This window comes from Embiotoca jacksoni, unplaced genomic scaffold (assembly GCF_022577435.1).
Source record: "Embiotoca jacksoni isolate LCO1_2020_lvr unplaced genomic scaffold, fEmbJac1.0.p SCAF_21, whole genome shotgun sequence".
NCBI classification, from domain to species: domain Eukaryota; kingdom Metazoa; phylum Chordata; class Actinopteri; family Embiotocidae; genus Embiotoca; species Embiotoca jacksoni.
The window spans coordinates 85,001-94,746 of record NW_027185352.1 but is presented as its reverse complement, the minus strand read 5'-3'; positions in this window follow the sequence as shown (position 1 = coordinate 94,746).

Genomic DNA, 9,746 nt, shown 5'->3' with positions numbered 1-9,746 from the left:
CAGCGTGTTGGTGGAGGGGAGGGAGGATGAGTTGTGCCAAGTCAACGTATTTACCTGAGATTATCTGTTGGCGGAGGTTCACGGAGACGGGAGAAGGTTTTTTGGCAGGTATGTTGGGTGGAGGAATCGCTGACACCAAGTAGAAGTGCTGGGTGTGTGGTTGGAGCAGGGGAAAGGGGAGGAGGGGGCTGGCATCTCGGTGCCAGTAGTGTGGCCATGGGACTGCTGGGTTGGAGGAATAGGGAGGAAGGGAGGGGGTGGCGCAGAGCCAGAAAAGAGAGCATGGGATGGTTGGAGGGTAGGGGAAGAAGGAGTAGGGACTGGCATCCCGGTGCCAGGAATCTCCATGGTAGAAGGGTAAACTGCGGCCCTCGTTGTGCTGGGGAAGGTCGCCGGAGGCACCAGAGGAAAGGGGGCAGAAGGGTTGTAAGTTGGCAGCCCAGTGGTGATGATGGGCGCTGTGGATGGATGAGAGAGGGGGAAAGAGGAAAGAAGACCTGGCAACCTGGTGCCAGAGTAGAGGGCAGAAAAAAGGGGGGTGTGGAAGAACAGCAGTAGTACAGACTGATGAATCCAAGCCAGAAGATGGGATGGAGTGCTGTGGAAATTGAAGAGAGGAAAAGAGAGTCGGCATCCCGGTGCCGCTGTGCAAAGGTGAGTTTGCTGGAGGAAGTGGAGGGGGATGAGAGGTGGCGCGCTGCAAAACCTGGCAACCCGGAACTTTGTGGGTGGGAGGGCGGGGCTTGGAGGTGCGTGGTGACGTCACTGTCGTTGACGTTACGCCGGTGAGTTTTGCATAGAGGTATGTCTGTGTTTTTAGCCTGATGTGGCTTTCGGAAAGTTGTGAGGAGTTGGAACAGTCTCGCTTTGTTGTCGGAGCAGTGGTGAGGTATCCCCTTCTCTTTTAGCTTTTAGCAGACAGACTACGGTCAAGTCGGAGATCATGGCTGGTGCGTCTTCGACAGGGGACCTGGCTGGGCCGCGGGAGCAGTGGCGGCGGCTTTGAGCGTGGCGCGCTGGGGAGCCGGAGTTGTCGGAGGCTCGTTCCAGAGCGCTGGGTCTGGAGCGAGCGGAGGAAGAGAGAGGGGACTTACGTTGCTGTTGACTACGTCTGGGGGTGGCAGGTCTCCCTCTGTCACCGGTGAGTGAGTTATTGGAGGACGGCCGTGGATCGGAACCTTCGTACAGAAGGATTGAGCGGAGAGAGGGATTCTAGTGGGTGGATGCAACTGATCGGTGGGTTTGGCTCTGATGTGCTGTCTGGGTGTTCCCGGTGGCGGTTGGCGGCATCTCGTGGGTATCCCTGGGGTTTTTGGAGAGGGCAGCAGATCGAGGGCTTCCCTTGGGTGCATGGGTGGTCTCTGGGGGGGCAAAACAATCGTCGTCGTCGTCAGACGGGCTGAGGAACAGTAGACCCATGTTTGGGTCAAGGTAAGATCATTTTTGTTTTTTCTGCGTGGCGTTCTGGTTCCAGATGCAGAAAACATGAACAGGCCGAGGTTTAGAGTGGGTGGATATTTATGAGTGTGGCCAGAAGTGGGGGAGTGGTTGAGGCGTGGTCCTGCTCCTGAAATTCAGCTAAAACTTTATCTCCAAATATATATGCTCGTGTCTCTATGTCTCTTTGTGCGGATTGACTCTAGTTTTGGAGTTGAAGAACTGAACTTTTATGAGGGTGACATGAATCAACATGTTGTATGAGATGGGCTGCACAACTAGAGGGCAGGTGTCATGTGACCTTATGACCTTTTCGGGGGGGTAGCGTGATGTGTTCAGGCTCTCACTTCCTCCTCCAGTGTCCAGAACACTTAGGACCCTTTGAGGTGATCAACGATCCTGATTTCTCAGTAGAAGAGAAAGCAGCAGCTTGGCCTCCAGTGGTGCTCCTGGAGAGAAGAACCGCTCCATCCATCTTTATTTAGGCGGTTATCAATCTGATTTGGCACCAAACCCAAACGGAGAGAGCAGGAGGAGTTTGACAGTCATGGCTCTGTGGAAACATGTCCTCATACGTCCAACAGATGGACACAGAATAAGACAAACAACCTCCAATCTTCAAGCTATCACAACTCTTCCCACCTCACAACCCAACGGTTCATCACACCACACGTGACCTTTACAGGGTTCTGGATGGGATGTAGGTGAACACAGAGTAATCACCAACTATAGTTCGTCAGCCATCGGAGTGTCTCAGCATCTTTCAGCTCGTGTTGTGGTTTTCTGCCTCCATCCAGCTGCAACCTGATTCTAGTCACAATCCACATGGTCATAATAAAGTCACTGTGTGCTGCCAGCATCAAACAGTGGAGCACTGAGCAGCTGGACAGACACATATTTCTCTCAGGACTTTGTGGATACCACATAAAAGATAAGGATTACTTCTATTCATCAGGTGATTACAACCACGATGTCACCTGCTGGATGTGTAAACAGGAAACAGCTTCTTCTGCTGCCTCTAAATGCTAAAAAAAATATTGTAGCTTTAAAGCAGAAACACTTTTCAGAATTTTGTGGTCGCTGTGCTTGTAGCATGTGTTTCTATACGCTGTGATGCTGTAAAATGTAAATAAAAACACAATAAGGTGATTTATGAATAATATAAACCGATGTTTTATTAGAAATAGATCAAAGATAACTTTTGGTCAAATATTGAAACAGAGAAATTTAGATGTTTGATCAAAGCAGCAGTGGTATGTGTTTGTGAGCGCTAATCTGCGTGCATGTTGATTTCTCCACGGACCAAAAGGTGCACATCAAATTAAGTGAGACCCTTGAAATGCTTCAGGAAGTCTACGGCGATGAAGCGATGAGCCAGGCGAGGTGTTCTGATGACATCACGTTTCAAAGCGGGGCGGAGCTTCACTGTCCAAGACCTAGGAAGGATCATCAGGTCAGGAGACACTGGGTGTTTTTTTTTTGTGTCACCATGAATTCATCCCCCAGAGTCAGACTGTCAACACAGAGTTCCACTGGGACCTTCTGAGGGAAACATTCACTGTGAACCATCTGAACTGTGGCGCCATGGCAATGGGGTTCTCCAACATGTCAACCTTGTTCTCCAACATGACAACATGGCTCCAACATGACAACGGCTTCTCCAACATGACCACAGGGTTCTCCAACATGACAACGGCTTCTCCAACATGACAATGGGCTTCTCCATCATGACAAAACGGTTCTCCACCTTGACAACAGGCTTCTCCAACATGACAACCGGTTTTCCAACATGACAACGGGTTTTCCAAGATGACAACATGGCTCCAACCTGATGACATGGTTCTCCAACATGACAACAGGCTTCTCCAACATGACAAAAAGAATCTCCAACAAGACAAAAGGCTTCTCCAACATGACTAGAGGGTTCTCTAATATGAAAATGGGTTCTCCAATATGAAAAAAAGGTTCTACAACAAGACAACAGGGTTCTCCAACATGACAAGAGGGTTCTCCAACATGACAACGTGGTTCTCCAACATGACAACGGGCTTCTCCAACATGACAATGGGCTTCTCCAACATGACAATGGGCTTCTCCACCTTGACAACAGGCTTCTCCAACATGACAACCGGTTTTCCAACATGACAACGGGTTTTCCAAGATGATAACATGGCTCCAACCCGATGACATGGTTCTCCATCATGACAAAACGGTTCTCCACCTTGACAACAGGCTTCTCCAACATGACAACCGGTTTTCCAACATGACAACGGGTTTTCCAAGATGACAACATGGCTCCAACCTGATGACATGGTTCTCCAACATGACAACGGGCTTCTCCAACATGACAAAAAGAATCTCCAACAAGACAAAAGGCTTCTCCAACATGACTAGAGGGTTCTCTAATATGAAAATGGGTTCTCCAATATGAAAAAAAGGTTCTACAACAAGACAACAGGGTTCTCCAACATGACAACAGGGTTCTCCAACATGACAACGGGCTTCTCCAACATGACAACGGGCTTCTCCAACATGACAAAAATGTTCTCCAACGTGACAACGGGTTCTCTGACATCACAAAAGGGTTCTCCAACACGACAACAGTGTTCTCCAACATGACAACGGGTTCTTCAACATGAGCACATAGTTCTCCAATATGACAACAGTGTTCTCCAACATGACAACGGGCTTCTCCATCATGACAACAGGCTTCTCCATCATGACAACATAATTCTCCAACATGACAACAGGCTTCTAAAACATGACATCAAGGTTTTCTTCACCATGACAACAGGGTTCTCCAATATGACAACGGGCTTCTCAAACATGATATCAGGGTTTCTTCACCATGACATCAGGGTTTCTTCACCATGACAACAGGGTTCTCCAATATGACAACGGGTTCTCCAAAATGACAACAGGCTTCTCCAACATGACAACGGGCTTCTCCAACATGACAACGGGCTTCTCCAACATCATATCAGGGTTTCTTCAACATGACATAAGGGTTTCTTCAACATGAACACAGGGTTCTCCAATATGACAACGGGTTCTCCAACATGAAAACGGGAATCTCCAACATGACAATGGGCTTCTCCATCACGACAAAAAGGTTCTCCACCTTGACAACAGGCTTCTTCAACATGACAACGGCTTTCTCCAACATGACAACAGGGTTCTCCAACATGACAACATGGTTCTCCAACATGACAACAGGGTTCTCCAATATGAAAATGGGTTCCCCAACATGACAATGGGCTTCTCCAACATGACAACAGGGTTCTACAATATGAAAATGGGTTCCCCAACATGACAACGGGCTGCCCGCATCCGTTTCAAAACATTGGTACTTGCGTACCGTGCTGCGAACAGATCGGGTCCAGTCTACATCCAGGACATGGTCTAACCTTACACCCCACCCCATTCACTCCACTCTGCTTCTACCAATCAGCTTGTTACTCCCTCACTGCGAGCTAAACACTCTACAAAATCATGACTGTTTGCTGTCCTGGCTCCTAAATGGTAGAATGAGTTCTCCAACGACATCAGGACAGCAGAAAGTCTGCACATCGTCCGCCGCAAACTAAAAACACACCTCTTCAGACTTTACCTTGAACAGTAGAACTGATAGAACTCTGTAGTTTGGCTTTCTCGAGGAAATTGTATTTTTTTTTATTCTTGTTCTGGGTTTGTACCATCATGGTTGAAATGCACTTATTGTAAGTCACTTTGGATAAAAGCATCAGCTAAATGTAATGTAATGGGAGGTGATTAGTTGGAGATGAAGAACCAGCAGGTGGTGATCAGCTGGATTGGTAGCAGCTGCTCAGAATGAAGAGGGGCGTGGCCATGGGAGGTGACTGGAGGCGGGCAGAGGAGGACACAGAACAAAACACAAAGCACATGGAAAACAACAATAAATACACAGGGGAATGACAGCACACGTGAGGACAGGAGATCTGGAGAAACAAAGGTCAGAAGACTCAGGGTCAGACAGGGATCCTGACAAATATATGTCTACTAAAATGCTGGGAGCTGTTTTCCAGAGGCACTAAACAACCAACCAACCAACCAACCAGTCAACCAAACAAAAAAAACAACCAAAAAGCAGTATGTTTAAACATTACAAACCCCAAGAAATGTCACTTTTCATCACCACAATTCATGGTCCAATAACATTTGGAAGGTTGGAGCTGTACGGTTATTTTATCCCTTTCATGTGAGGAGCCAACAGGAAGTGACCCGGCTCAGCTGGCAGGAATCGCCACGCTCTGTATGTGCTGAGAGGGAAGTTGTTAAACATCCTGGTGCATCATGGAGGACGCTGGTTTGCTGGGAGTCTTTCCTCTGAGTTTATTAAAGACCTGCAGCTTCATGCAGCAGCAGGATCCAAACGAGCGTCTCCACAGACACAGTTGAAACCACATCAGTAACTTCATGAATGAATCTGCCTGAAACAGATCAGATGGATCTAACGGGAGGAACAAAGACAACATGAAGCTGCTGTTTTCATGTCAGACAGGTGAGCTGTCTGTCAGTTACAGTTTATCAGCTGGAGGTAATTTATTGATCCTCCACGTCCGTCCTCTCAGTGAGGCTGAGTATTAATGACAGCTGTCAGGTTATTTTAATTTGGCTGTTTGAAAAAGTCTGATCTGTTTACTAAAGTCCATCATATCATGTAATGTCAGTGTTTTATTACAGAAAGATTCCTGTTTCAGTTTCACAGCAGGGTGTCTGCAGTGTTATTGTGTAACAGGACCACAGTAAACTGGAGGAATCTCATCTGACGTCACGGTGAGCGTATTGCATCACTTCCTGTCGACAAACATTGTGACGAGTGTTACTTCTCTGTTATTTCAGCTTCTTTTCCTGAATTATACGTATTTTAACTCTCTCTACACTTCTTCTAATCTCAAGTTAAAACTCACGTTTGCTCTTCTTGAATAATTCTCCTGTTAAATCTTTGACCAACGTTCATTTAACTTGGTGTTTTGGTACTGCTAGCTTAGCAGTTAGCAATGTCTTCCCTCTCTCCCTCCTCCTCTTCTTGTTTTTCCTGCTGTGTGACATGTTTAGTTACGACCCTGCCTCCCTTAATGATAATGCTACCTGTAATAAATGTAGTGTAGTTAGGGCTCTGGAGGCCAGGGTCACAGAATTAGAATCACTGCTGTGCACCATGCTAAATAACCAGCTAGCAGTAGGAGCTTCTCAGGGAGGGGGGTGTACAGCTGCCCAGGGCTACAGGTTTAGTTAGCCGGTCCCCCGCAGCACCCGAACAGCCGGGCGGCTGGGTGACAGTACGAAGGAGACATCGTCCCAAGAAGAAGCCCACGGTTCGCCACCGACCCCTTTACGTCTCCAACCGATTTTCCCCACTCGGCGAAACACCTGCTGAGAAACCAACTCTGGTTATTGGAGACTCTATTTAACGTGAAGTTAGTGAAACCAGGGGACAGAGACAGATGTCTTCCAGGGGCCAGAGTCAGATGTCTTCCAGGGGCCAGAGACAGATGTCTTCCAGGGGCCAGAGTCAGATGTCTTCCAGGGGACAGAGCGGGCGACATTGAATCAAACCTGAAACTGCTGACTAAGGCTAATCATAAATCCAGTCAGATTGTTATTAACGTCGGCAGTAACGACACCCGGTTACACCAATCGGAGGTCACTAAAGTTAATGTGGAATCGGTGTGAAACTTTTCAAAAACAATGTGGGACTCCGTAGTTTTCTCTGGACTCCTTCCTAACCGGACCAGTGATGATATGTTTAGCCGTACGTCTTCACTTCACCGCTGGTTGTCGAGGTGATGTCCCGCTAACAACGTGGGCTTCATTAACAATTGGAATACTTTCTGGGGGAAACCTGGTCTGATCCGGAGAGACGGCATCCATCCTACTTTGGATGGTGCAGCTCTTCTTTCTAGAAACATGGCCATGTCTCTTAACAGCCCTAAAACCTGACATCCAGGGTTGAGGCCAGGACGCAGAGCTGCAGTCTTACAGCTCCTCTGCAGCTTCTTTAGAGCTGTCACTCACCCAAAACCTTCAACATCCCATAGAGGTTGTGTCTGTACCCAGACCACCTATATTTAAAACACTCAAGAAAAGATCTATCAATAAAAATGTAATAAAAATGGATCTTACCAAATTAATGGATCAAAGAAATCTGACAATTAAAAGCGGATTATTAAATATGAGATCTCTCTGGTCTAAATCTCTGTTAGTAAATGACTTGATAACTGATCATCAGATTGATTTACTCTGTCTCACAGAGACCTGGCTGCAACAGGAAGAATATGTTAGTATTAATGAAGCAACTCCTCCCAGTCATATTAATTATCATATTCCTAGAGATTCAGGAGGAGGAGGAGGAAGAGAAGGAGGAGGAGGAGGAGGAGTGGCAGCAATCTTCCACTCAAGTTGATCAATTAATCCAAAGCCTAAACTTAGTTATAAATCATTTGAGAGTCTGACTCTTAGTCTCTCACCCAAACTGGAAAGCAGAGAAACGGATTGTATTGTTGTTGTTTATCTCCCACCTGGTCCTTATTCAGAGTTTCTAACTGAATTCTGACTTTTGATCAGATTTAGTGCTGAGTTCAGATAAAGTGATGATAGTGGGAGACTTTAACATTCATGTTGACGTGGACAACGACAGCCTCAGTTCTACTTTCAGCTCATTATTAGATTCTATAGGCTTTTATCAGGATGTAAATAAACCCCGTCACCGTGGTAACCACACCCTCCATCTGGTTCTGTCGTATGGGATGGAAACTGAAAATGTAATAGTATTTCCTCAAAACCCTGTTTTGTCGGACCACTTCTTCTTAACATCTGAAGTTCCAATAATGGACTACACAGCATGTGGGAATAAATCCCACTACAGTAGATGTCTGTCAGATGATGCCGTGGCCAAGTTTAAGGAAGCAGTTACATGTTTATCCTCTTCGATGCCGTGTGTTAAAGCAGTGGAAGACATCTACGTTGATCTTAGTCCCACACAAGTGGATCATCTGGTAGAAAACACTGCAGTATCTCTGCTACAACTCTAGATGATGTCGCCCCTCTGAAGAAGAGAGTCATGAACCAGAGGAAGTTGTCTCCGTGGTACAACTCAGAACTACGCTCTGCTAGGCAGCGACTAGAAAGATGGAAAGGAAATGGAGTTCCACTAATTTAGAAGAATTTCACCTGCCTGGAAGGAGAGTCTAATATTATAGAAGAAAGCTCTTGGTAAGGCCAGAACTTTATATTATTCATCATTAATAGAGGACAACAAGAACAACCCCAGGTTTCTTTTCAGCACTGTAGCAGGCTGACAGAGTCCCAGTTCTGTTGAGTCCTCTATTCCTTCAGCTCTCAGCAGTAATGACTTCATCAACTTCTTTACTAATAAAATTCTTACTATCAGGGAGAGAATCGGGCCGACCCTTCCTGACACCATCACTGATGTGATGTTAAACACAGCAGCCCTGGAAGCAACTGTAGGACCAGATGTAAACTTGGAACATTTCTCTCCTGTTGAGCTCTCTGAGTTAACTAGAATTATTTCTTCATCTGGATCCTCTAGCTGTCTGTTAGATCTCATCCCAACTAAACTTTTTAAGGAAGTCTTCCCTTTAATTAATACTTCCATATTAGATCAGATCAACCTATCTATTGTAACCGGCTATGTACCGCAGGCTTTTAAAGTGGCTGTAATTAAACCTTTACTTAAAAAGACGACTCTTGATCAGCTGTTTTAGGAAACTACAGACCAATTTACAACCTGACGTTTATTTCTAAAATCCTTGAAAAAGTTGTTGCAAATCAACTTTGTGATCATTTACAAAGGAATGATCTGTTTGAAGATGTTCAGTCTTTAGAGTTCATCATAGCACAGAAACAGCTCTGGTGAAAGTTACTAACGACCTTTTATTAGCCTCAGATAATGGACTCATCTCTGTACTTGTTCTTCTGGACCTCAGTGCTGCTTTTGATACGATTGATCATACGATCTTATTACAGAGATTATAAGACGTTACGAGGATTAAAGGAACTGCATTACACTGGTTCAAATCCTACTCATCAGATAGATTCCAGTTTGTCCATGTCAACAATGAGTCTTCCAGACAAACAAGAGTTAGTTATGGAGTTCCACAAGGCTCAGTGTTAGGCCCAATACTTTTTACTTTGTACATGCTTCCATTAGGAGATGTCATCAGGAAGCACTGCATCAACTTCCATTGTTATACAGATGACACTCAGCTATATCTTTCTATAAAACCAGATGAAACTAATCAGTTAGTAAAACTTGAAGCCTGTCT